We start from the raw sequence: 27,478 nt of genomic DNA, 5'->3' as shown, positions 1-27,478 counted from the left end.
TGCAGCCACTGAAGCACAGAGGCCAGAAAAAATTAAACCAGTAGGGTTTGCACCCTAGTTTGTAACGGTGGCGGAGGGAGGAGGAGGACGCTAAAGGACAGCTGTGTGTGGAGTCATGAGGCTTGAAGAGAAGGACAGCTGCATAGAAGTCAGAACAAGTCTTCCGGCGTGCAGTAACCCTCCGAGATCCACCCCTCATTCATTTTAATAAAGGTCAGGTAATCGACACTTTTGTGACCTAGGCGAGTTCTCTTCTCAGTTACAATCCCTCCTGCTGCACTGAAGGTCCTTTCTGAGAGCACACTTGAGGCTGGGCAAGACAAGAGGTTCATGGCAAATTGTGACAGCTCTGGCCACAGATCAAGCCTGCGCACCCAGTAGTCCAGGGGTTCATCGCTCCTCAGAGTGTCGATATCTGCAGTTAATGCCAGGTAGTCCGCTACCTGCCGGTCGAGGCGTTCTTTGAGGGTGGATCCAGAAGGGTTGTGGCGCTGCCTTGGACAGAAAAACATTTGCATGTCTGACGTTACAGACTGGCCAAAGGGCTTTGTCCTTGCAGGTGTGCTCGTGGCAGGATTACTGGCACCTCTGCCCCTGGAATGTTGATGAGTTCCTGAAGTGACATCACCCTTAAAAGCATTGTACAACATGTTTTGCAGGCTGGTTTGTAAATGCCGCATCTTTTCGGACTTGTGGTATGTTGGTAACATTTCTGACACTTTATGCTTGTACCGAGGGTCTAGTAGCGTTGCGACCCAGTACAGGTCCTTCTCCTTAAGCCTCTTGATACGGAGGTCCTTCAACAGGCATGACAGCATGAAAGACCCCATTCTCACAAGGTTGGATGCAGAGCTATCCATCTCCGCTTCCTCATTATCAAGGACTGCATCATCCACGGTCTCCTCCCCCCAGCCACGTACAAGACCAGGGGTCCCCAAAAGGTCACCACTAGCCCCCTGGGAAGCCTGCTCCTGTTGGTCCTCCTCCTCCTCCTCCACAAAGCCACCTTCCTCCTCTGACTCCACTTCTGGCACCTCTCCCTGCGTTGCAGCAGGTGCCTGGGTTCGTTCTGGTGATTCCGACCAGAAATCGTGCGCTTCCAGCTCCTCGTCACGCTGGTCTACAGCCTCATCTGTCACTCGTCGCACGGCACGCTCCAGGAAGAAAGCGAAGGGTATTAGGTCGCTGATGGTGCCTTCGGTGCGACTGACCATATTTGTCACCTCTTCAAAAGGTCGCATGAGCCTGCAGGCATCGCGCATAAGCACCCAGTAACGGGGGAAAAAAATCCCCAGCTGTGCAGATCCAGTCCTACCACCCAGTTCAAAAAGGTACTCGTTGACGGCCCTTTGTTGTTGCAGCAGACGTTCCAACATAAGGAGCGTTGAATTCCAGCGAGTCTGGCTGTCAGAAATCAAACGCCTGACTGGCATGTTGTAGCGCTGCTGAATGTCAGCAAGGCGTGCCATGGCTGTGTAGGAACGTCTGAAATGGGCCGACACCTTTCTGGACTGGGTGAGAACGTCCTGGAATCCTGGGTACTTGGAGACAAAACGTTGGACTATTAAATTTAACACATGTGCCATGCAGGGCACATGTGTTAAATTGCCTAGTCTCAACGCTGCCAACAGATTGCTTCCATTGTCACACACCACTTTTCCGATCTGCAGTTGGTGTGGGGTCAGCCACCGATCGGCCTGTGACTGCAGAGATGACAGGAGTACAGATCCGGTATGGTTTTTGCTTTCCAGGCACGTCATCCCCAAGACAGCGTGACAACGGCGTACCTGGCACGTCGAATAGCCTAGGGGGAGCTGGGGGTGCACAGGTGTGGAGGAGGAGAAGGAGGACCCAGCAGCAGAGTAAGAAGAAGAAGAAGACGAGGTAGAGAGCGATGGAGGAGTAGAGGTGGTGGCAGAACCGCGTGCAATCCGTGGCGGTGACACCAACTCCACTGTTGTTGTTGAGCTACCCATTCCCTGCTTCCCAGCCATTACCAAGTTCACCCAGTGGGCAGTGTAGGTGACATACCTGCCCTGACCATGCTTGGAGGACCATGCGTCAGTAGTCATATGGACCTTTGGCCCAACACTAAGTGACAGAGATGCGGTAACTTGGCTCTGCACATGTTGGTACAGGTGTGGTATTCCCTTTTTAGAAAAAAAATTGCGGCTGGGTACCTTCCACTGCGGTGTCCCAATTGCTACAAATTTGCGGAAGGCCTCAGAGTCCACCAGCTGGTATGGTAAAAGCTGGCGGGCTAAGAGTGCAGACAAGCCAGCTGTCAGACGCCGGGCAAGGGGGTGACAGTCAGACATTGGCTTCTTACGCTCAAACATGGCCTTCACAGAAACTTGGCTGGTGGCAGATGACTGGGAATGGGAACAGGTGGTCAAGGTGGAAGGCGGAGTGGAGGGTGGTTCAGACGGGTCAAGGAGAGCAGAGGTAGAGCAGTAAGATGCTGGACCAGAAGGAGTGTGGCTTTTAGTTTGCCTGTTGCCTTTGAGGTGTTGCTCCCAAAGTGCTTTGTGCTTGCCGCTCATGTGCCTTCGCATAGAAGTTGTACCTATGTGGCTGTTGGGCTTACCAAGGCTCAGTTTCTGACTGCACTCATTGCAAATTACAATGCTTTTGTCAGAGGCACACACATTAAAAAAATCCCACACTGCTGACTTTTTGGAAGTGTGCGATCTGGCGGTAACAGTAGAAGTTGGCGGAGTTGGCGGTATTGGCGGCAATGGCGGGTGCGTTGGCCGGCTGAACACAGGTGCCGATACATGTTGTTGCCCTGCTGATCCCTGCGGGCTGTCCTCCCTGCTTCTTCTAAGTCTTATTCTCCTACTGCCTCTCTGACTCTCCGTCTCTCCATCTGAACTACCCTCCTCTTGCTCTCTTCTACTAGGCACCCACAAAACATCAATCTCCTCATCATCATTCTCCTCAGATGCATCAATTTCTTCTGACACATCACAGAAGGAAGCAGCAGCGGGGACCTCCTCCTCATCACTCATTATGTCCATCTCTATCGTGTTCTCTGCCAGAATTAAATCTGGTGTAAGGTCCTCATCTCCTTCATCTTCTTCTGGCAATAATGGTTGCGCATTACTCAGTTCAAGAAACTCATTGTAAAATAACTCCTCTGACCCCAGTGAAGAAGGGGCACCGGTGGTGGAGGAAGTGTTACGTGGGGTGGCCATAGCAGTGGAGGATGAGGAGGATGTTGTGGTAAAGTTAGAAACGGTAGAGGATGGGGTGTGCTGTGTAAGCCAGTCAACTACCTCTTCAGCATTTTGGGAGTTCAGGGTCATTGGCTTTTTAAAACTGGGAAATTTGCTAGGGCCACAGGATTGCATAGCAGCACGGCCCCTAGCACGGCCTCTGCGTGGCGGCCTGCCTTTGCCTGGCATTATTTTTAAAAAAACAACAACAACAACAAAAACTCAGTTGGTTTTTCTGGAAACGATAATACACACAGCTAGATGGCGGGTTGAAGAAAACACTGTGCAAATAATGCCTACAAAGTCAACGTATACACTACTACAGCGGTGGATACGGATTACGTAAAATATATGAATGCTGCTTGAAAAAAAGTAACTCAAGTGGTTTTTCTAGAGACGATAATATTATCAATATTTAGACAAAATGTGAACAAGGTCACACAGCTCGATGGCGGGTTGAAGAAAACAGTGTGCAAATAATGCCTACAAGGTCAACGTATACACTACTACAGCGGTGGATACGGATTACGTAAAATATATGAATGCTGCTTGAAAAAAAGTAACTCAAGTGGTTTTTCTAGAGACGATAATATTATCAATATTTAGACAAAATGTGAACAAGCTCACACAGCTCGATGGCGGGTTGAAGAAAACAGTGTGTAAATAATGCCTACAAGGTCAACGTATACACTACTACAGCGGTGGATACGGATTACGTAAAATATATGAATGCTGCTTGAAAAAAAGTAACTCAAGTGGTTTTTCTAGAGACGATAATATTATCAATATTTAGACAAAATGTGAACAAGCTCACACAGCTCGATGGCGGGTTGAAGAAAACAGTGTGTAAATAATGCCTACAAGGTCAACGTATACACTACTACAGCGGTGGATACGGATTACGTAAAATATATGAATGCTGCTTGAAAAAAAGTAACTCAAGTGGTTTTTCTAGAGACGATAATATTATCAATATTTAGACAAAATGTGAACAAGCTCACACAGCTCGATGGCGGGTTGAAGAAAACACTGTGCAAATAATGCCTACAAGGTCAACGTATACACTACTACAGCGGTGGATACGGATTACGTAAAATATATGAATGCTGCTTGTAAAAAAGTAACTCAAGTGGTTTTTCTAGAGACGATAATATTATCAATATTTAGACAAAATGTGAACAAGCTCACACAGCTCGATGGCGGGTTGAAGAAAACAGTGTGCAAATAATGCCTACAAGGTCAACGTATACACTACTACAGCGGTGGATACGGATTACGTAAAATATATGAATGCTGCTTGAAAAAAAGTAACTCAAGTGGTTTTTCTAGAGACGATAATATTATCAATATTTAGACAAAATGTGAACAAGCTCACACAGCTCGATGGCGGGTTGAAGAAAACAGTGTGCAAATAATGCCTACAAGGTCAACGTATACACTACTACAGCGGTGGATACGGATTACGTAAAATATATGAATGCTGCTTGAAAAAAAGTAACTCAAGTGGTTTTTCTAGAGACGATAATATTATCAATATTTAGACAAAATGTGAACAAGCTCACACAGCTCGATGGCGGGTTGAAGAAAACAGTGTGCAAATAATGCCTACAAGGTCAACGTATACACTACTACAGCGGTGGATACGGATTACGTAAAATATATGAATGCTGCTTGAAAAAAAGTAACTCAAGTGGTTTTTCTAGAGACGATAATATTATCAATATTTAGACAAAATGTGAACAAGCTCACACAGCTCGATGGCGGGTTGAAGAAAACACTGTGCAAATAATGCCTACAAGGCCAACGTATACACTACTACAGCGGTGGATACGGATTACGTAAAATATATGAATGCTGCTTGAAAAAAGTGACTCCGGTGTTTTTTCTGGAGACGGTAATATTATGGATATTTAGACAGAATGGGAACAAGGTCACACAGCTCGATGGCGGGTTGAAGAAAACAGTGTGCAAATAATGCCTACAAGGCCAACGTATACACTACTACAGCGGTGGATACGGATTACGTAAAATATATGAATGCTGCTTGAAAAAAGTGACTCCGGTGTTTTTTCTGGAGACGGTAATATTATGGATATTTAGACAGAATGGGAACAAGGTCACACAGCTCGATGGCGGGTTGAAGAAAACAGTGTGCAAATAATGCCTACAAGGCCAACGTATACACTACTACAGCGGTGGATACGGATTACGTAAAATATATGAATGCTGCTTGAAAAAAGTGACTCCGGTGTTTTTTCTGGAGACGGTAATATTATGGATATTTAGACAGAATGGGAACAAGGTCACACAGCTCGATGGCGGGTTGAAGAAAACAGTGTGCAAATAATGCCTACAAGGCCAACGTATACACTACTACAGCGGTGGATACGGATTACGTAAAATATATTATGGCTGCTTGAAAAAAGTGACTCCGGTGTTTTTTCTGGAGACGGTAATATTATGGATATTTAGACAGAATGTGAACAAGGTCACACAGCTCGATGGCGGGTTGAAGAAAACAGTGTGCAAATAATGCCTACAGGGCAAATAATGCCTAAAAGGTCAACTTATACACTACTACAGCGGTAGTAAAATAAAAAAAAGTAAAATAAAAAAAAATGAATATTAAAAAAAAAAATTAAAGTTGGTGCTGCTGAACTACTAGGAGCAGCAGATTAGCACACCAGTCCCACTCCCCAACACTGCTAGACTAATAGCACTGGGCTCTTATAGTAGTAGTAGTAGTAGTAGTAGTAAAACAACAAAAAAATAAATAAAAGCAGTCCTTACAAGGACTACTGTTATTGCAGCAGTCAGCAGATGAGATCAGAAGCAGGACAGCTGCCCACTGCAGCTACATACAGAGCACTGCAGTAGAAGGTAGATTACTAGCCAGCAAAGCTACCTAAGCTTAAATGTCCCTCAAACCCCTGCAGACTTCTGTCCCTCCAATAACAGAGCAGTATCAAAACGATTACTAGCCAGCAAACTTTCAACTGTCCCTGAAATCACTAACAGGCAGCAGCTCTCTCCCTACACTATCTCTTCAGCACACACAGGCAGAGTGAAAAAACGCTGCAGGGCTTCGGTTTTTATAGGGAAGGGGAGTGGTCCAGGGGAGAGCTTCCTGATTGGCTGCCATGTACCTGCTGGTCTGGGGTGAGAGGGCAAAAAAAAGCGCCAACAATGGCGAACCCAAAATGGCGAACGTCGCGCGACGTTCGCGAACTTCCGGCGAGCGCGAACACCCGATGTTCGCGCGAACAAGTTCGCCGGCGAACAGTTCGCGACATCTCTACTGGAAGTATTTCCCCAAAGTGATAAAAACTTTTATTAAAAACACCAATTTCCCATGCTGAAAAAATACAAAATGCGGCTATAGCTTGTAAATGTATATGCCAATATGTAGTCAATAGAGGCTGCCGATACATTTAGGGGCCCATTCATTAAGTTCGAGTGAAGGAATAGGGGAAAAATAGTTTGAATTTCGAATGTTTTTTTTGGCACTTCGACTATCGAATTGGCTACTTCGACCTTCGACTTCGAATCAACGATTCAAACTAAAAATCGTTCGAATATTCGACCATTCGATAATAGAAGTACTGTCTCTTTAAAAATTTCTTCACCCCCTAGTTCACCACCTAAAACCTACCGAGGCCAATGTTAGCCTATGGGGAAGGTCCCCATAGGCTTCCTAACAATTTTCTGATCGAAGGATAATCCTTCGATCGATGGATTAAAATCCTTCGAATCGTTTGATTCCTTCGATCGTTCGATCGAATGAATTGCGCGAAATCCTTCGACTTCGATATTCGAAGTCGAAGGATTTTAATTCGGCAGTCGAATATCGAGGGTTAATTAACCTTCGATATTCGACCCTTGATACATCTGCCCCTTAATATGGCTTGTGGAGTTTGAAGATTCTAAGCTGTGGAAGAAGGTCATCTTGGGCAATACATTATTTGGATCTATAAAAAGATATTCATTGTAAAAACAAGCTTTTATTTGTACAATATAGATGAATACAGTGATAAAATTATTTTTTTTTGCCATTTAGACTTTTTTTCACTAGTAATTATCTGAAAAAGTTCAATATTTACAGGTTTTAGAGATATTCGTATTTTTTTCTGCACTTTTTTCCGTTCATACTTTTTATATTAATTTCTTTTAATAACTATCATGGAATTCGCAGTTTTAAAGTTTAATCGTGGTGTCAAAAAGCACTAATATAGGTAACAGGTATGGGACCGGTAATCCAGAATGCTTGGGACCTGAGGCTTTCCGGATAATGGATCTTTCCATAATGTGGCTCTTCATACCTTACATCTACTAGAATATCTTGTGAACATTAAATAAACCCAATAGGCTGGTTTTGCTTCCAATAAGGATTAATTATATCTTAGTTTGGATCAAGTACAAGGTACTGTTTTATTATTACAGAGAAAAAGGAAATAATTTTTAGAAATTTGGATTATTTGGACAAAATGCAGTCTATTGGAGACGGTCCTTCCGTAATTCAGATCTTTATGGATAACGGGTTTCCAGATAATGTATCCCATACCTGTACCACTAAAATTCACCTTTTAAAAAATGGGCCTCCAAATATTCACAGGCAAATTAATTGGCTTCTGATAAACTGACCTTAATGTTTGTGAATGTGGTACAGACCTTAGATTATAGTTGATTATGAATGTGTTGGCACTATTTAAAAATGTAACACATTTAGTAATAGAATCATTAGAAAATAAAGAAATATTTTTAAATGAGAGGACAATAACATAATTTTAAAGAAAATTCTAACTAACAATGAGATCTTTACATTTCTCTACCTAAAAAGACTACAACTGTTTAATAAATGTCCATAAAAACTGTCACAAAATACAAACTCAATGGCCAGCAGGTATATTTATGTTGTAGATGGCTCCCATATCTTTCCGTGTTATAATATATTAATAGAATATGAAAAAAATGAAAGGCATTGTTCTAACTGTTCTTTAGACTTATCTAGACAACATTATATAGAGCTCGGTGAAAAATAACAGCACTATGAGAATGAGATTTGTAGCTTGAGGAAAGCATGGCGCAGAAATAATATTTTATAGGCAAGTAATAAATTAGAAGAGGTAATAATGCGATTAACCTTGAGTGATATCTTCATATATCCTAAACCACATCACTAAAACTCAGCTTGTCCAATGTTAACTTTGCCAGGGGGAAGGGTAACCTATCTATTCTATCTGTTTTGCTGCAAAGCTATCCAAAGAGAATTGAGTACCTGGGCCAGATTAAATAAGAACAGCACAAGAGGGCACTGCAACCCTTCTCTTGCTTGAAATATCATTTACAGGTTTATGGAGTCATTAATAGCCATCTTAATGTTCTGGTAATCTGAATACAAATGGCTTCCTTGTCTGTTATCTCTGAATGAACACCCTTCTGCTTTGAAAACTATACTAACCAACATTTCTTTTATTCTTTCCTCCCTTCTACGTTTCATAAGAACAAACGTTAATTACCACCTTAACTGTTTTATCAGCAGAGCCTACAAGCAACTAAAATATAAAAGAATATTATCACCCTACAATATTTATCATTTTTATAGATAGTATAAAACTCTAATTGTTTCTCTATTTAATATTCATCAGAGAAATTTTTAAAACACATTATGGGGATTATTTATCAAAGGTCAAGCTTTGTGAGATTTTTTTTATACCTCGAATGAACTTATTTATGAAAAAAAACTTGAATGGAAAAAACTTGAATCAGTGACTTTGGGGTGAAAAACCTGAATACTCAAATTTATCGAGTTTTCCCCGAAAAAACTCGAATCACTTGAATTAATCGCGTTTTCTAGTGAAACCCACCGAAAAAAACCCAAGCATCACGAAGGCCACACACATCTTCAAATGGTTCAAGTGACCACTAGCTTTAACTTCTACATGACCTCAACAGATTTTATCTGGAGTATTTCCGGATTTGAGCTATTTCGTGCTTCAGGGTATAAAAGATCTCGAAAAATTTTGAGTTTAAAAAAAACATGAAAAATTCACATTTTTTTTCAAACCCAAAAGTCTGAAAAACAGTCTGAAAAATACCCTTGAAAAACTCAACCTTTAATAAATAACTCCTTAAATATTGACCTTAAAAAAATGCTTGTTTTTTTTAAATTGAAATTAAATGACATAATAGGTGCTAAAACTATAACAAAGTATTAGAAAATGCATTGTAAAGAATGAAATATAAAATTAATACAAAATTTAAAATGTTTCTCTCTGTCTCTCTCTCTTAAATTTAAACCCAATAGGGTTGCCTCCAACAAGGATTAATTATATCTTAGTTGGGATCAAGTACAAGGTACTGTTTTATTATTACAGAGAAAAAGGAAATCATTTTTAAAAATGTGAATTATTTCATTATTGGAGACGGCCTTTCTGTAATCGGAGCTTTCTGGATAACTGGTTTCCGGATAACAGGTCTCATACCATTATATACAGTATGTTTTAATAAAAGATCCAAAAAGTTCCCATTGTTTTGTCATATTCAGTAAAACATATACCATCTCACAAATACTTTTAACAATGAATTTTATGAACTGTGAACGCTTCATTCGTTAACAATCATTTCCTCTTTAGATTTTAGGTGGAATTTTAGGAGGAAATCAGCACTAACGGTATAATCAGATTTTTTAAAAATGTGCTAATAAGTCAGTGGGAAACAGCCCTGCACAAAACTGCCAGATTAACTATCCCTCCAGTGAGAATGAATCTGACTCCAACTCCCATGGAAGAAAAAAAAAAACTGCAAAGTCAGAAAGGCAATGTGAACGTGAGGAAGGTCAATAAGATAGAAATTCATGACTTTTCATGCTCTGTCAAACCGGCAAGAATTGTTCAGTTTAAACAGATGCTAAAAAAAAAAAAAAAAATCTTATCTTAAATGCTATTCAAGTAAGAAGTCCTGGTGACAATGGTGGTTTCTGGCCTGGCCACAAAAAACCTTGACCCCAAAGCTTTATCCTTTTATCATTCATGAAAATGAGAAGCGCACGTCTAGCTTGCAGAAAAGCCTGATTCCCCAAAACACTTTTTTCTCGGCATGCACAAGTTGCAACTGTCATGTGACTTTTTTTCCCCTTGCTTTCAGCCATGTGTTCGCATTTCACTGTGAAATAACCGTGCAGATTTCAGCTCAACCTGCCTTTGCTTAGAATGCATGACATAGTCTGTGAGAGAGAGCATGAGAACGGATTTGGTTGAAAGGCAAAGGTTTTCATAGTTGGCTTGTAACCATGGAAGCAGATGCCTTTTTTTTTTTTTTGCTTACCCTGGCTTACCTCTTTGCAGCCACGAGCTGCTCCCTTTTGTGAAAAGGGGTACGCCTCAATTTTTTCCTTTATCGTGCAACGAACTTGCATCTTCTTCAAAGGGCAGGATGCTGCAGGTCATTGGTCTAGACTGTTTGAACAGTCCAGGGAACAGCCTCGATGTAACCCCTTGCTCTGTCTGTACCACATCACCAGCCGTGCGACTGCAGACTGTAGGGGGACATTTGAGATCTGTATTTGAAAAAGGAGTGCGTCCGATTTTGCCATTGTGCCTTTTCACTGATCGATCGAATGAATATCGAACCTTCTGTCGTTCCATGTGTGAAATAGATAGCTTAGCAAGCACTTTTCTACCCAAACCTGAGCGACGGGCCAAGCGTTTCTTTTTTTTTTTTTTTGACTCTACACTGAAGTAATCCTTTTTTTTTTCCTCTTCCTTTTTAATGCATTCATTGCCTGATTTCTTTAATGAGTTATGGAAAGCAGCGTCATCTTGATTGCCCGCATTACGTGTATACATTTAGCACTGTCTCTTGGCACGGATATGGGTTTGCAAACTGTTTACTACTACAGAACTTAAAAATAGAAGTCGTTGGTTTTATTGTATTTTCTAACTGGGGAGATGAATGGGATAAGGATGGCAGAGGAGACATTGCTAGTTAGCAGCACAGACCTATATATATATATATATATATATATATATATATATATATATTTATATATTATTTAGTATATATGTATTCCTAACCATCAATATTCATTGAGTCTACTCATTCTTATTATTTTTAACATTTGGGCATTGGCACACATTAAAAAGAAAATAATGATTATATCCTAAAATAGGATAACCAGCCCTCTATGTATGTGTGCGGGTTCCTTTTTTTTAAAGCCTACGCATTTATATTTTAAATTCTTTATATCAACCACAGTCCAGACCTGAAGGGAAAATGATTCTGTTTACATCGTTTGACTCTGTTTTTTGCCTGATATTATACAGCCCACACTGTGCTATCAAATGCTAGACCTTGAGAGCAGAAATAGCTTTTTTCTTGTACTCTTTAGGCTGCTTCTTTCTATATGTGATAGCAAATTGTTAGCTTTTGACAGGGCATTATTGCATACCTATTTTTCCTTAATTGCTACAGGGTAAGGGGAGGTGCACTGAAGAATAAGGGTTATTGTTGCAGATGAAACGTTGCTCACAATGAGTGCTCTTTTCATCCAAGGTTTAAATGGATGGCTTCTAAGTTTGAGGGCAGTTGGATAGTAATAACATGATGGGGATGACCAGTAACTAGAGAAACTAAGCACACCATGCCATATATACCATTTAGATGATTTGTAAAACTGGTAGTTATTCCAAAATCTAATTATGTCAGTTAAACAATATTAAACATCAATATATTTTTATACGAGTATGTGCTTGGCAAGGAAATGCCTATTTATTGTTTCTGCAGCACATCCTAGTCCATAAAGGTAGACGTTGCTCCTTTTTGACCTCATTTATATTTATTTAGATTTTTCTCAATGTTGAAACATTTTTTTAATTCCCTATTTTGTTTAATATTTTTTGTAATTCTGATAAATATTTTTTTTAATATGCTTTTAAATATAAATCTAAATCAACTGGATTTTCGAGGGTATTCTTGAGAAAGTTCAGTTGCTTTAGACTTATGTCTACTAGATACCATATATCATGACCAAGATGCATGCAAACCTTCATAGACACATGTAAATGTGTTAAAATAAAGCAAAATTACAATATACTGTAGGTATGGAATCTACTATCGGATCTATCTGATATAAGATACTATCTACTTTATCACCGGTTTGCTCTGTAAGAATAAGACAATGCTTTGTACTTGATCTTCACATGCTTTTTGTTTAAGAAATGGGGTTCCATATTATTGAAAGACCCCTAATAGAGAAAACCACAGGTCCCAATCATTCTGGAGAACATATTCCCCACTGGAGACAATACACATTTTATTATACAAGATATAATATTGTTTTAAAGGGAAATATAGTTTAATTATTCTTGTAAAAGCTTAAAAAGTACTGAAATCTTACTTTAACTTCCATTTTTTCAAATTTTCAGTTTTCAGCTGTACAAAAAAATGCCTTATTAAGAGAATAAACAATAAAGAATGCACAATCAGCAATATTGTAGCCTTTCTCACGAGTATCATTGGCGTACTTAAGTGCACCTTTCCTTGTTAGACTGTCAGGATTGCTGACAAATGAATACGCTTTGTCTTCAAGTTTCTCCGGTTTCTTATGTCACTATGTACAAAACGTGACAAAAATTTCATCTGGCAAAGAAATGTTGCTAACAACGACAGTGTATCCTAGGAGGGAAACAGTAATAACAAGGATCTTCCTGACAAAAGCTGTAAGTTTTGGCTTTAAAATGCGACTAGAGAATACCGTGTTATAAAATGGAGATATATCACGGAAAATAGTATCCATTATATGAAGGTTACTAAAAAAATAACAAATCATAGGAAATAGAGAAGAGAGGGAAGAGTGTTCAATTTTAATTCTAAATATATCTATTTTAAAAAAAGGCAAATATTTTGGATTACTGCCAACCTCATTATTGGATATATTTTATATATTTTCTACCCCGCAGACTGATCTTATTCGGAAGTCAAAATGTGCTTTACACAGCATGTATACATGTAAATAAAATGTTTGTTTAAATGAGTAAACCGGTGAAGAAACATGATTTTTAATAATTAATGGGTGCATTTTTCGACCAGTGACTTAAACTATGGTTCGGGACCCAAGATTAGGCCCCCAGGCTGTTTAGGGTGGACCTCCCTCTTAATAAAATGTTGTGTCCTGCAACAATAAGGAATTGTACTTAAAATAAGGTGCATAGTTCATTTTAAATGCCACAAAGCAAACCACCAGGATTACTTTGGTTTTAGACCTACACATATTTTACCATATATACACCATACACAGACACGACATCTGACATAACTTATATACAGTATAATGTATACACACACTCAAAAACGCAACCTGGAACACAGACAGACAGACACACAGACATTACTTTAACAGATTTAACTCTGACCATGGAGAACTAAACAATCTGCTTTGTTTTCATTGCATTCTGTTTTTCAAGGTGTTATACGGCTTCATCTTTTTAACATAATATTTTTTTATGAATTTTACTCAGAATCAGATACATAACTAAAACTTGACCCCACTGTAAACTAATTTTCGGGCCCTCAAAATTCAGCAGTTACAGGATCGGCTGCCCTGTTTTTTTCCGCCCCTGCTCCAAATCCAGCTTATTTAAGTATGTTAAGTATGTCTTCTATTGAACTGTACAAAGTCAATATATTCTTTCTGCTTTCCATATTCATAGCCAAGCATTACTAACTGGTTAAGAAGGCGAATGTTCATAAATACCATTTTGGAAATAGTTTGAAAAAAAAAAAATAAGCTGCAGACTAAGATTTCATAAGACAGACTGGATCAGAGTCAAAGATGCAACATGCTGGGTGAAAAAATGCCACCCTAGTGTGAACAAAGGGTTTCAAATGGAGTCAAAAAGCATGCAAGCTTAATGTCTAAGCCTTTCCTGTGAATTGTTCAGCCACAACCTGCAGGACATCGAGTGGGCTTAGAAGAAAAGAGGACTCTTGGGGATTATCATTGACAGTAAAATTTGTAGGGGTTCTTTAAAAGATTAATAACATAAAGTTTGGATACAGAAATGCATAATTATTCAATAAACTAATGTATATCTCATACGTAAAAGACCCCCGAAGCTGTTGAACACAATCTGAGGACTAAGGAAGCAGATGCTAAAATAGAAATAAATTGCATATTTATTTTAAAGGAACAGTAACACAAAAACATGAAAGTGTATTTATAGAGTGTATTTATATTGAAGTCATTACAATATAATGTACGGTTGCTCCACACTGGCAAAACTGGTGTTTTTGCTTCAGAAACACTACTATGGTTTATATAAATAAGCTGCTGTATAGCCATGGGGCAGCCATTCAAAGGAGAAAAAGGAGAAAAGGCACAGGCTACATAGCAGATAACAGATAAAACACCATTGTATTGGACAGGGCTAATCTATTATGTGCTATGTAACCTGTGCCTTTTCACCTTTTTCCCAGCTTGAATGGCTACTTCCATGGCTACAGCAGCTCTGCACACACACACACATTTCTGCAATGGGGAAAGTACCCCTTTTTTTTTTAAAATAAATTTATATCACCAACATAATCCCATGATGAAGGGAGGTTGTACCCCCGAAACATTGATGTTGGTGATATAAATTAATTTAAAAAAAGGGGCACTTTCCCCACTGCAGGAATTTGTGTGTGTGTGCCGATCCGTGAACAAAAAGCTGCTGTTGCTAAAGGACCGTGCCGGGTCAACGGAGAACCAGCACCAGTACTGCAGAGTGAGTAAATTCCGGGAGTGCAGTGCAACACTTACATTTTACTCACATGGCTACACAGCAGCTTGTTTATATTAACTATAATAGTGTATCTGAAGCAAACACACAGCTTTTACCACTGCATGTAACAGTATATTATATGTTAATTACTTTAAAGCGCTATCATGTTTTAGTGTTCCCGTTCCTTTAAACAACTCGCTACTTTTCCACAGCAATATATCCACATGCTTTAGACCGGGGGTTTTTAAAGCCTCACATAAATGACTTTCCACAATTCTGTTAAAATAAAAAGACTAAGTCATTATTTAATACAATGCAGACATGAGCAAAATACTGTCATTTCTGTAAAATAAGATCACATTGCTGCTACTGGACATTATATTCTGGAGCCATGAACCCAATTTTAGCTAAGAAAATATTATTTCAAGCCTCTGATGAAAGAGATAATACTTGGGATATTTCAAAGATAAATTATGGCAGATAATGATATCAATATTTATATGCAGAAAAAAAAAAAAGCAACCTAGTGAACAAAGAAATAAACGTAGGGCTGTACGGGAAGTTACATTGTCCAATTAAGCAGCTTGCTGGTAATGGAATTCTGAACAATAGATTTTATATACATATAGGTATGTATGTATGAACATATTGTTGAATGTGTTAAAAGATTGTTAAAACAATCTTTCTTTATATTTCCTTGTGGCTTCATTTTGGAATTGTGCTGAAGTTATTTGCATTCTGCCATAGAATAGATATTGGGTTTGCTCCACTAAATCCCTAAATCCCAGAAGCTTCCCCAGAAGGTCAAAATGGGAACATTTCTTCTATTCACTCTTTGTAACTCTGGATAAAAAATCAATTTGTTGAAACCACACAATCAATTCAGTTTAAGGCATGATACAATAGTGAAGTCCAAAGACAAAAAACAAAGCTGCGTAACCTGAAGAGTAAACTTTCGAGCCTGGATGTCAGATCTGTATCCCAATGGCTTTCTCAAGTTGTTGGACTTCCTACTGGTAAAAGTCAGTGAACTACTGCCTTTATGTCATTGTGTGATATGATATATCCAAAAAAAGGATGTTCATGGTTAAAAAGACAAAGTATCGTAAGCATGGCATTCTGGTAGAAAGATAATCTTTATAGAAATCCTAAGGGTAATGGCAGGAGCTTAACTAGATATTACTGGGCCCCACAGCAAATTATTTTTCAGGCCCCCAAAATGTCTAGAGGTGGACCTGTATTGACCAATATGTATTGAAATTGTATATGAATTAGGGCCTTATGGGGCCCTGCAACTGCTGGGTCAGCTTCCTCTGTAGTTACACCCCTGGGTAATGGCACAGAGATTTGTAGGGGTTTGAGCCCTCAGAACTACAAATCCACCCCCTATTAAAACAAATTGGAATCACTATTATTATACCTTATCCAATCTAATGACTGACACCCTATTGATGCAGAAAATGCAAGGCCAGGAGTAATGGAGTGGCGCAATTACAGAATGTCCAACTCCCTTTGAATGGGGGAGAGACTGAAGCAGTTTTTTCCCTTGGATGGATAACTTATTGGGGCTACAAACATGCTGCTGATCTTACCAAAAGAAACTCCTTTTGAGCTTTGCCATATTTGCTGTTACTTTGCTGCTTATCTTTCTGGCTCATATTATCATCAGAATTTACGGGCACATAGAGCTGTATCAAGCGGGGATAAACCTTGTATGTTTAATGTGAAATGCAACATTTCGGGGAACCCCCTTTGTCAAGTACACGGGAAGGAAAGTGCAGGAAAGCATTTAAAGGGCAAGACATGACCATCTTGCCCTTTAAATTCTTTCCTGCACTATTGTTCCCTATGCTTGACAAAGGGGCTTGACCCCAAAATGTTGCATTTCACATCAAAGGGCATTCATGAACCTGCTGCTGTTAAGTGGAAAGTTGTAACTTTATTGTCATTACCTAGTTGCATATATTTCTTCTTCTTAGTTATGGAATACACAATCCTAATGTGATACCATAATATATATCATATAGTAAAAATACCGTTTGTGCATTAAAGGTTATATCTGTCTAGCACTGCTAACAAAATATTTTTGACAGCAATGGGGATAATGTTATAAAATATGTGATGTTTTCTACTGTTTTACTGGTCAGCTGTTTGATAGCTAATATTTGATTGGTGCTATGAGTTATCCATGAGAAACATTGCCCCATTTATTACATTATCCTGCAGCTACCCTAATTTCATATGCAAAACATATTTTCCCCAGGTATGGGGAGATTCATGAATGACATTTGATCCCTGTTTACTTCTATTTAAAAGAGAACTGAACCCTAAAAACAAATATGTGTAGAAATACCATATTTTATATACTGAACTTACTGAACCAACCTAAAGTTTCACAGTCTCTATAATAGTAATGATTCAGGCCTTCACTGGAGCTCACCATCTTGGATTTTGTTAGGAGTGTCCGTGACACTCACATGCTCAGTGGGCTCTGAGCAGCTGTTGAGAAGTTAAGCTTAGGGGTCATCGCAAATCGTCAAGCAGAAAATAAGGTTCTCATATCATAGAAGTTATTGCTACAGGGTTCATTATTAAATTGTGATGCAAATTGCACTGTTTTCTAGGCTGTCATATAAAGAGAATTAAAATTGATTACCAACCAGTCTTATATTGTGATATTTACAGTATATTCTATGTGTACTGTATATTGTAAGTGGGTCCCAAAGCTCAGTAAGTGACAGCAGTATGGAACTACTGGAGCTACTGGGGAATCTCTGGCTTCACAGATCTTCAACACTAAAAGGTTGTGGTTGCCTTGGGCTGGTACAGAATATAAAAACATAATGTGCAGAATTTCTAGCCTACTTTTTTGTTAAACTTTAGTTCACCTAATTACCAAAAACATTGTATTAAAAAAAGCATACTGACTCCTACATATTTCACCATATTCATAACCCCTAGTAGTGGTGGAAGAGGTCTGGGCAGAACAAGATGTGGTTTGAGTGGAACAGGGGTGTGGCCCCAAATCAAACAGATTTAAATAGGGAGTGGTTGCTGTTTGCTATGCAAATATATTCAAATATACACCCTACATCTCCCCTAAAGCTTGAGTGGATACACAGTAGCTTATTTATATGAACTATGTAAGAGCTTGTGAAGCAAACCCACAGTATTACCAGTGCATAGTGATAATACAATATATTTAAATAAATTATAAAAGATATTGATATTTTTGTCCCACCTAGTGGTTTCCCTCTAAGTCTGGGGATCAATGTCTACTTGAATGCACTAGGTACCTATTCTAGGAATGAGTTCTCAATGGCGTTTGGTTGGAGGAGAATGAGGAATGTGTCAAAGCTGCTGTGTTATTGATTTGGCTGAGGCATGCTTCATAAAATTCAGCAGAACCCAGCATCACCCATCTAGTGGTCAAAATAGGTAGTGGCCTTCTACTCAAGGTTCTGGTGAATGTCTCAGGCTAGGTAAGCATGTTATTAACAGTGTAAATGGAAATATACAGTCAAGTCAAAAAATGTATGTGCTATAGGACAGCGTTGTTGGTTTGCAGTGCTGGGTTCCATGGTTTCATTACAGAATTCATTTTCCGGAGTTCAATGTTTTTGTTTTTAAAGATTGGGGAAACATGCCTTTTGAAACAATCAATTCAAACAAAATCATTACTTTTCTATTGTCCAAATCTTCAGGAATTTGTCGATTCAAGAATAAGAAGGAAAAGTCTGAGATGTTAAACATTTTTGAAGGCCATGGATACTTTTAAAAAGTTTTTTTTTCCAATTCATTTGATCACTATCCATATTGATGATAAAAGATCAGCATTAGATCAATTCTGAATCAGAATTGTCATTCTATAGCAATACTTAAATATATAACTTCACAGTCTCAATTTTTTTTAAAAACTAGGAGACAGGTTTATTTCAAAAGGATTCGACCAATCGTTCTGCAAAAACAAAACTCACGAAGTTTCGGACAGTGCCAAACATTGATTGTGTTTGAATTATTTGAACTGGCTTATTGAGTCAGTCGACTTGGCCGTTTTCATGATCGTTAAGAAATTTGGAAAAATATTTGGAAAATGTAAACCTCTCATAGAGAATAAAATGCACATTGTGGTTTACTGAACAATTGTCTTTTGTTTGTTTTTTATATATTTTTTTTGGGGGGGTGCTGCTTTTTACAACAACAAAATAATGCAGCCTGTATTTAAACCTTTTATGTTCTTAGCCAAGATGTTTAACTCGAATATAAAAAATATATACTGAGAAAAGTAGCAAATCATAGATTGAAAGGGTCAGTTCAGGTAAATATTTAGGAAAACGGCCAAAAAAACTGGTTATTTAGAAGTAGCTGTCAATTTTCAAAAATGGCAAGTAAAAATGAAGTGCAATTAAAGTAAGAAGAAGTGTGATCCATCACAAAAACATAAAAGTGTCTGTTGTTATTTATTATATCTTTTGCAAGCCTTTGTTAAAAAAAACACACGTTATTTTTCAGTGAAAAAATACATTGCCTTTAAGCAGGTCTTAAAAAATGTCCTATAGGCAATTAAAATTTGCGGTGTAATAACTGTACAATGAAGAATATCAAATCGTTACATGCAAATGTGTGTTCTTATTTATACAACTTTAATTTTGAAAAGAATACCTGAAGTTTAGGAACCTCAGTACCTGCATGAAGAATATTTGCGCAGGTGACTTTTTGTCTGCAAAGGACACTCTGACCAAAAGCCAATCAAAACCAAGCTCCAATCCAATTGACTGAGATATAAGCTTAAATGAATGAATGCTTTAGTACATGAGATATAGAAAAAAGGTTTTTAATGGAGAGATACATCTAGACCAAACGTCCACAACCAGTGACATGTTGTTAACCCACCATTGGATGTTGCTCCCAGTGGCCTCAGAGCAGGTGCTTATTTTTTAATACTTGGAGGCAAGTTTTAGTTGCATAAAAAACAATTGTACTGACTAACAGAGCCTCTTGTAGGCTGCCAGTCTACATAGCGACTACAAAATAACCAATCACAGCCCTTATTTGCACCCCCAGGAACATTTTTCATGCTTGTGTTGCTCCCCAACTCTTTTTACATTTGCTCACAGGTAAAAAAAAAGGTTGGGGACCCCAAATCTAGACTAGAAAAGCACTCTACTACTATTAGGTATGGGTTACAGTGCGTTCAAGGCCATCATACCAGCATTTTTGTTTTTTCTTACTAAGTAGGTCTCTGGAATAGCTTTTCTCCCCTGTTGTTCCTTATACTTTGGATTTCCAATGAAGGACTGTGCCAGGAGACAAATATGCTATTCTTTTTTTTTTTTCACAGGACCACCAGCACTGCAAACACACAGATGGAGAAAATTCTTTATCCCCTTATATCTGAACGAAGAATCAGTGCCTTTATCTCTATTTCTGAACCAAATAATATGGGTATAAACATCACAAACAGAGTTTATTTGACCACTCAACAGAGAAAAAAATCAAATCTAACCCTGACACATTCAATAACAGAAAATGGTAAAGAGGCAACAGGTGTTGCAATAGTGCAAGATAGAACACTATATTTATTCTGTAGAATGTTTTACCATACCTGGGTAAAAAGCTATAGAAGTTTGTTTAGGATAGCAGCTGCAGTATTAGCTTGGTGAGACATCAATTCCTACCTGAGTCTCTCCCTGCTCACTTATAGCTGTGGGCTCAGATTACAGCAGGGAGTGGATGGGGGGGAGGAGCAAACTGAGCATGCTCAAGCCCTAGCCCTGGAGGTTATAGCTGAAGGCAGAAAGTCTGATACAGAAACCCATGTGTAAACAATAGAAGGAAAGAAATGTGGTGTTTCTTTTGACAGATGACTCAGAGCAGCATTGATTTTAGTGTTTACTGGTATATTTAGGTGGACCTTTCTGATGAGGCTTACTTAGTTTTAACCTTTCCTTCTCCTTTAAGTTGAAAGAAAGTCGTTGTCGATCCCTCAAGCTTACAAGGGAAAGAGGGAGAAAAAGCAGCCCAGAAAGGAAAAGTAGATTTGTATTATTCAACTGGAAGAGAAATGAGAAGATCACTAACAATAAAATACATGTTGTATGACAATATAACAAATGTGTTCAATATGTAACAAAAATATTAACTACATTCCATCAAATATGTTGTGCGTATTTAGTAAACACTACTGCAAAAAGAATAGGCATTAGATATTTGGATACCAGAAATATACTAAATCATTCTTTTCTATCTCTAGTTTGCTCTTCAAATCAAACAAAACAAAAGCTTTATCTCCAGTGGCCGGTGAGCCAAGCAGGGTGATCTGTGCAGAGACTATCCATCACATTTCTGTCTTAATTGAATGACAACAAAAAAGAATCGATAAATTGTAACAAGAGACAGCGTTGCATTTCCACACTCACTTATTCTCCTTCTCTATTATGTGGTGCCACCAACGTGACTAGAAAGCAGAACTATGGAAGAGTTTGCAGAGCAAACAGCCTTAAGAATCAACTTACAAGAAATGCAATTCAGAGGAAGCCCTACCAAGCTCATTCATATGCCTCGCACAGCCTGTTACAGAAGCCTGCGGACACAAGGCATTCTGGGAAAGGGTTATGTTTCTGTTGCTGAATGGCTTGTCAGTGAATATGCTCATAAAGAAGCTTTCTTTCCTCTTCAGATCAGGGGACACACATGCTCAAAATTAGAATAAAATCAATGTATCGCTCAAAGCACCAGTTCCTTACCTCATGTCTTCTCAAGATGAACATACAGTTTAGAGGGGTCTTCTGTAAGAAAGAAAAGAAATATATACTGTAGATTAATCTTTGGCCACAGCAATATTGCCAATAACAATGCTGAAACCTGAGTTTGCAAGCTTGTTCCAAATGCAAACTCAATTATCCAGATATTTAGATGGATTACTACTTTAAATGCACAGGTCCTTCAAATAATCTTGCAGCAGAGATTTCCCTTTTCTGCACAGTCCTTGAGACTGGTAATGCATAATTTATAATCCCATCTCTGTGCTTTAGGAATGCCTGCCACTGTTACATTACCAGAGTCTCCCTGAAAGGTTCCAGCACTATCTGCAAATCGATCAGGGCAAAATGCAAACCACACATTTTAATTAAATCTCTGTAGAGAGAGAGAGAGAGAGAGAGAGAGAGAGAGAGAGAGAGAGAGAGAGAGAGAGAGAGAGAGAGAGAGAGAGAGAGAGTGAAAGAGGGAGCTTTAACTAACTTTCTTTTATTTCAGTGCATATATTTCACTGAAGAGAGAGAGCAAGCTATGAGCTGGCAGTGGTATTAAACCTCATATTTTTTTATGAATGCAGAACTGGAGCTAAAGACGAAGGGGGCTTTGCTAGTGTAGGAAAGTTAAGTGCCCTATATGCAAAAATAACAAATGTTTGTCAGGGATAACCGGCATTTAACCGTTCAACTATTAGTGGGATGCTGGGAGTCGAACAGCTGGAGGGTCACAAATTGATGTCCATACTTAAAATGTAACGTCTTGGAATTTTTCAGCCCAAATGCATTCCACTGGAACTGAGGGACAGGGCAAATGGGCTAAATGTGTCCACGAATAACTGTCATTTGTTATTCATTATTTTCTTTAAAATAATCTCTGTTCATCAAAGGTTCTTTTGTCGGAAGTGCGCAAGTGGGTGTGTTACAACAGATGCGTTAAAACATGCACATTTGCTATCGCATTTGGATTTTGTCAGGAAACGGATGCAATTGTGCTGAAAATATTTGATGTCGGGAAGTGGCCATTTTCAGCACTATGCGTCATGATGACAGCTGCATGGGATTCTTGAGGTGCGAGTGCATTGTATCTATTGACACAGGCTACTTTGGGATCTCTAGAGCTACCTGCCTGCCCTGCATGTGATTCATCCAAACAGACTGATAGGCACATCTTGTATTTTGAGCTCTGGCACCTCAGTAGCTTTCCATTTTCTTTTTAAAGACCATAGGTCAATACAGTATATGTGCATATAAAAAAAATAACAATAAAAGGCTAATTAGTAATTAACTCACTGACGATTCAAGATGGAGAGTTCCTGTGGACAGCTTTGATAATTACTGTTATACTTAGCTGTCAACTCCCCCAGCTGTCAGTATATGCCATTCCCCCAAGTTTTTAAGTTTCCTTGTTTGAAGTAGATGCACAGTAAGCTTTGAGGGTCATGGACTGGCCTATAGGCCATCTTGACTATTACTTAAAGGGATGCTGTCATGGGAAACACATCCATTAAAAGTTCTGCTCCAGCAAAATTCTTCATTGAAATCCATTTTTTAAAAGAGCAAACAGAAGTTTTTATATGTAGTTTTGAAATCTGACATTGGGCTAGACATGTTGTCAGTTTCCAAAGTGCCCTTAGTCATGTGATGTGCTCTGATTAACTTCAGCCACTCTTTACTGCAGTAATGCAAGTTGGAGTGATGTCATCCCCTTTTCTGCCCCCCCAGCAGTTTAACAACAGAACAATGGGGAGGTAACCAGATAACAGCTCCCTGGTATATATAAGAAAAGCGCTCAATAGTAAAAATCTATGTCCCACTGTGATGCCTTCAGTTACACTGAGTAGGAGAAACAATAGCCTAAGTGAAAATAGTTCAATCATAAAGTGCTGGCTCTTTCTGAAAGCACAGGATCAGGCAAAATTATCTGAGATGGCTGCCTAAACATGAATATTACAATTAAAAAAAAACACTTGTTGGTCCAGGAATGAAAATTTACATGGTAGAGTGAATTATTTGCAGTATAATCAGTGTAATTTAGAAATAAAAACTAAACCATAAAAATCATCCAGCAATTGACATGTTGTTGGCAAATTATTGAGCCAATATGAATATTAATATAAATGTATTATAAAGAAGCAAAGGAAAAAGGCAAATGTGTGCAGTTCCACCGCAAATATGCAGACATATACTACTTGAGCTTTGCTGAGAATCCAATTTGCCTTTAAAGCGGTGTCAGGCTTTAATCAGTCTCAATATTGCAGAAAAGGAAACAGCTTGAATTGGAAGCACTTTATCTTTATTCAACATAATCACATACGGAATGTTAAACTAACAATCCTAGTCTCCTATCTACATACTCTACTTCAGACAAACAAGGCTCCTTAGTAATGTTAGATGCAAAGTCAGCATTTGGCAGGTTGGGCTATTCAAATATATTTATATAAGTTGCAAGGAAACGGCTGAATTCTTGAATCTTGTGGTGTTATCACGATTTGGTTCACTATGTGCGGTTTCCTTGATCCTGTAGCCTCTAGGTATTATCTAGCTTTTTTCCCATTAATGCTTTAAATAACTTTTCCATTCAAAGGGATAATGCATTCAAGCAGTTTGTATTAAAAATGTGCAGTTTTTATAAAATGCATGATACATAGTAATGGGCAATTTTTTTTTTTTTAAAACTACACATTAGAGTCTATGGGGCAAATTTACTAAAGGGCGAAGTGACTAACGCGGGCGAAAAATCTACAGTGTGACGTCATTTCGGTGCTTCGTTGATTTACTAATGGTCGCCGGCGTAACTTTGCTTGCGAAGGAGATAGTATCCCTGGTGAATGGAGATAAAGAGATAGACTGTATTGGTACTTCGCTCCTTAACGCCTGGCGAATTTGCTCTCTGGTGAATGGACGTAACTCCGCAAATTCACTAAAATGCAGATTTTCTTGAACGTTACCTCTTGAGCCAGACTTGCCTTTGCCACCTCAGACCAGGCGAATTGCAATAGAGTAGATAGGAGTTCCTCAAAAAATATTTAAAACATTTTCTAAGTCCCAAAAAACGCTAGTGTCTTTTCCTTTTTCAGGGTGATAGGCTAAAAAATAGCGTAAATTTTTTTTGGGGTAACCGGCTTCCCTCCTACATTTCCTAACATATGGCACAGAAACTATACACTGGGCTCATGTGTAGGGCAATATAACAACTTTATTTTCTTTTATTATGGTTTCCCAGGCCTGTGTAGTGTAATGGATTTGCTGCAACATTCAACTTTAACTTCCCGCTGTATGCAAATAAGCCAATGCTAGCGCAACTTCGCCAGCACGCGGTGCCATGGATTTTAGTGAATTAGTGTTGTCCTGACGAATATACGCCTGGCGAAGTGTTGCGCTGTGAACAAAGCCATCGCTGGCGAATTTTCAGAGGTTACTGAATTTGCTCCTATGGGTGTTTTTTCTCAGTGAAATGCCGCAAAATATTTAACTCATCCCTAATGATATGGCCAAAAGTATTTGAACACCTGGCTCATCTAACTCCCAAACCCAGGGTATTAATATGAAGATGGTTCTCCCTTTGCTGCTAAACAAGCCTTTACCTTCTACTTTTCTAGGAAGGCTTTAGATGTTGGAACATTGTTGGTTAGATTTGTTTCCATTTGTACAAAGGCCACTGGTGTTGGGGATCAGGCCTGGTGTTGAGGTCATGTCTCTCAAGTTTTGGAGGATATTTTATGAAGAATTGATTATGGCAAATACAATTACTAAGTGAACATAAATAATTGGAGTATTTGTCAACGTATAAGTGGGTATTTATGTAGTGTGTAGAGGTAAAAATCTGTATTGGGCACAATTAATATTGATGCACTGATAGATAATTATCTGAATGCATAGCAATGTCATTATGAAAGCTCAATCTGCATTAACTTTGATCTATTGTGACCTAAAGGGGCATATCTCAATGTGTAGCACTATAGTTACAAGTGTTAACCACAGATTAACTATGCAGACTAGTCTTTTGTGACCCACAACAAATAATGTATTAAACACTCAGCTTCTGTTTACAAAACCATTAAACAGAGGACAACATCCCGCTGAGCATTGCTTTGTTGGTCCGATTTAGTCACAGTCAGCAGCAAAATAATTCCTAAGGCTAGTAAGCTGTGTTGATCAAAAAGCTGGACTCCCAGCGGGTCTCACCCCAGTGACCAGACTGGGAATAGATACAAATAAGCAAAGGTCTGTGATTAGCCCTTAAAAATATGCATGTTTTTGTGAGGCGTGCCCAGCGGCGTGGCGACATCAGCGCATTGAACATGCAACGTCAGTGCATCCATTGGCGCCAAATTCTCTCTTTAAAAAAGACGCCAGAGCCTTCAATCAGTGCTCGTTTATATGTTCTCTTGGATGTTCCTGGGTGCTATACTATTTGATACTAAATTTTTTGGATTCTGATCTCAGATGCTGAAATGACTAGAACCTTTGCTGCCTGTACCGACCTTTTATCTGAACCTGACGTGTTTGCTTAACCCCTTGGATACCGTGTACTTGGAACTCTGCCTGTTGCTTCCTCCTTGGTCACTCCAACCCAGAGCCGCAAGTCCCTGACAGTATAAACGGGTTATGGACCCTTCTGGGGAAGCTCAGCCTGAGGTAGAAAGGGCTATCCATGGCATGGCGACATGCATTTTCATCTGTACCATTTTCTGCATTGATGCTCAACTATCAATTCATATATTGACACTTGAGAGAGGCAGTATATTACGAGAGGCAGTTTTGACACACAGTTCCATTGGAAGCCATTAAAGTAAATGCCAGAAGGATCGCAATGAGAAGCCGAGCTTAAAGGAATTGTTCAGTGTAAAAATAAAAACTGGGTAAATAGATAGGCTGTGCAAAATAAAAAAAATTATAATATAGTTAATTAGCCAAAAATGTAATGTATAAAGGCTGGAGTGATTTGATGTATAACTTATCAGTCAGAACCCAACTTCCTGCTTTTCAGCTCTCTTGGTTTACACTGACTGGTTACCCTGGTGACCAGACAGTAACCAATCAGAGACTTGAGGGGGGGCCACATGGGTCATATCTGTTGCTTTTGAATCTGAGCTGAATGCTGAGGATCAATTACAAACTCATTGAACAGAAATGTACCATGTGGCCCCCCTTCAAGTCGCTGACTAGCTCAGAGTTATAGAGCTGAAAAGCAGGAAGTTGGATTCTGGCTGTTTTATTAGACATCTGTTCACTCCAGCCTTTATACATTACATTTTTGGCTAACTAACTATATTAGAAACATTTTTTATTTTGCACAGCCTATTTACCCAGTTTTTATTTTCACACTGAACTATTCCTTTAAGATGACTGTACCGAATACTTGATAGCTGGATCACAAGTATGCAGATAATTGCACTGTGAGATATTTTTCCTTGTGGCTGAATCTTCTTAGTGGCTTCATAGTATGACCTGGAATATTTTCATGATTAAGTGTCTTGCCCAATGGTTCAATCTTTTTTTTTTTAATATATTTTTACAATGATGATAACTTCAGCGAGAAAGTCTACCATTGCATCAGTAAGAATGAACATGGTTGGAGCTTTTAAAGGCTTTAAGAAAATCAGCAGTCATGAAAGCACAAGTTTAAAAAAATTCTTTGGAAAATCTAAATTATTAGGTCCATTTTACAATAATGTAATGCAGAGAAAATAATAGCCTAATATATATTGTATCCCCCCTGAAAATTGACAAACTAGCAAAATAA

The 27,478-nt window shown here is 38.7% G+C and overlaps 1 long non-coding RNA gene across 1 annotated transcript in view; it reads right to left on the bottom strand.

Moving 5' to 3' along the window:
• LOC108707907 overlaps nucleotides 1-27,478 on the bottom strand; it is a 231,261-nt gene that overhangs the window by 171,845 nt on the left and 31,938 nt on the right. Inside the window, exon 2 of the long non-coding RNA XR_001934348.2 lies at nucleotides 21,724-21,765. This is a non-coding gene — a long non-coding RNA (uncharacterized LOC108707907). The remainder of the gene's footprint in view (nucleotides 1-21,723; nucleotides 21,766-27,478) is intronic.

Source organism: Xenopus laevis, chromosome 2L (genome assembly GCF_017654675.1).
Source record: "Xenopus laevis strain J_2021 chromosome 2L, Xenopus_laevis_v10.1, whole genome shotgun sequence".
In the NCBI taxonomy this organism is placed as follows: Eukaryota; Metazoa; Chordata; class Amphibia; order Anura; family Pipidae; genus Xenopus; species Xenopus laevis.
Note: the sequence above shows the minus strand (reverse complement) of the source record. Positions and strands in the feature narration are given on the sequence as shown.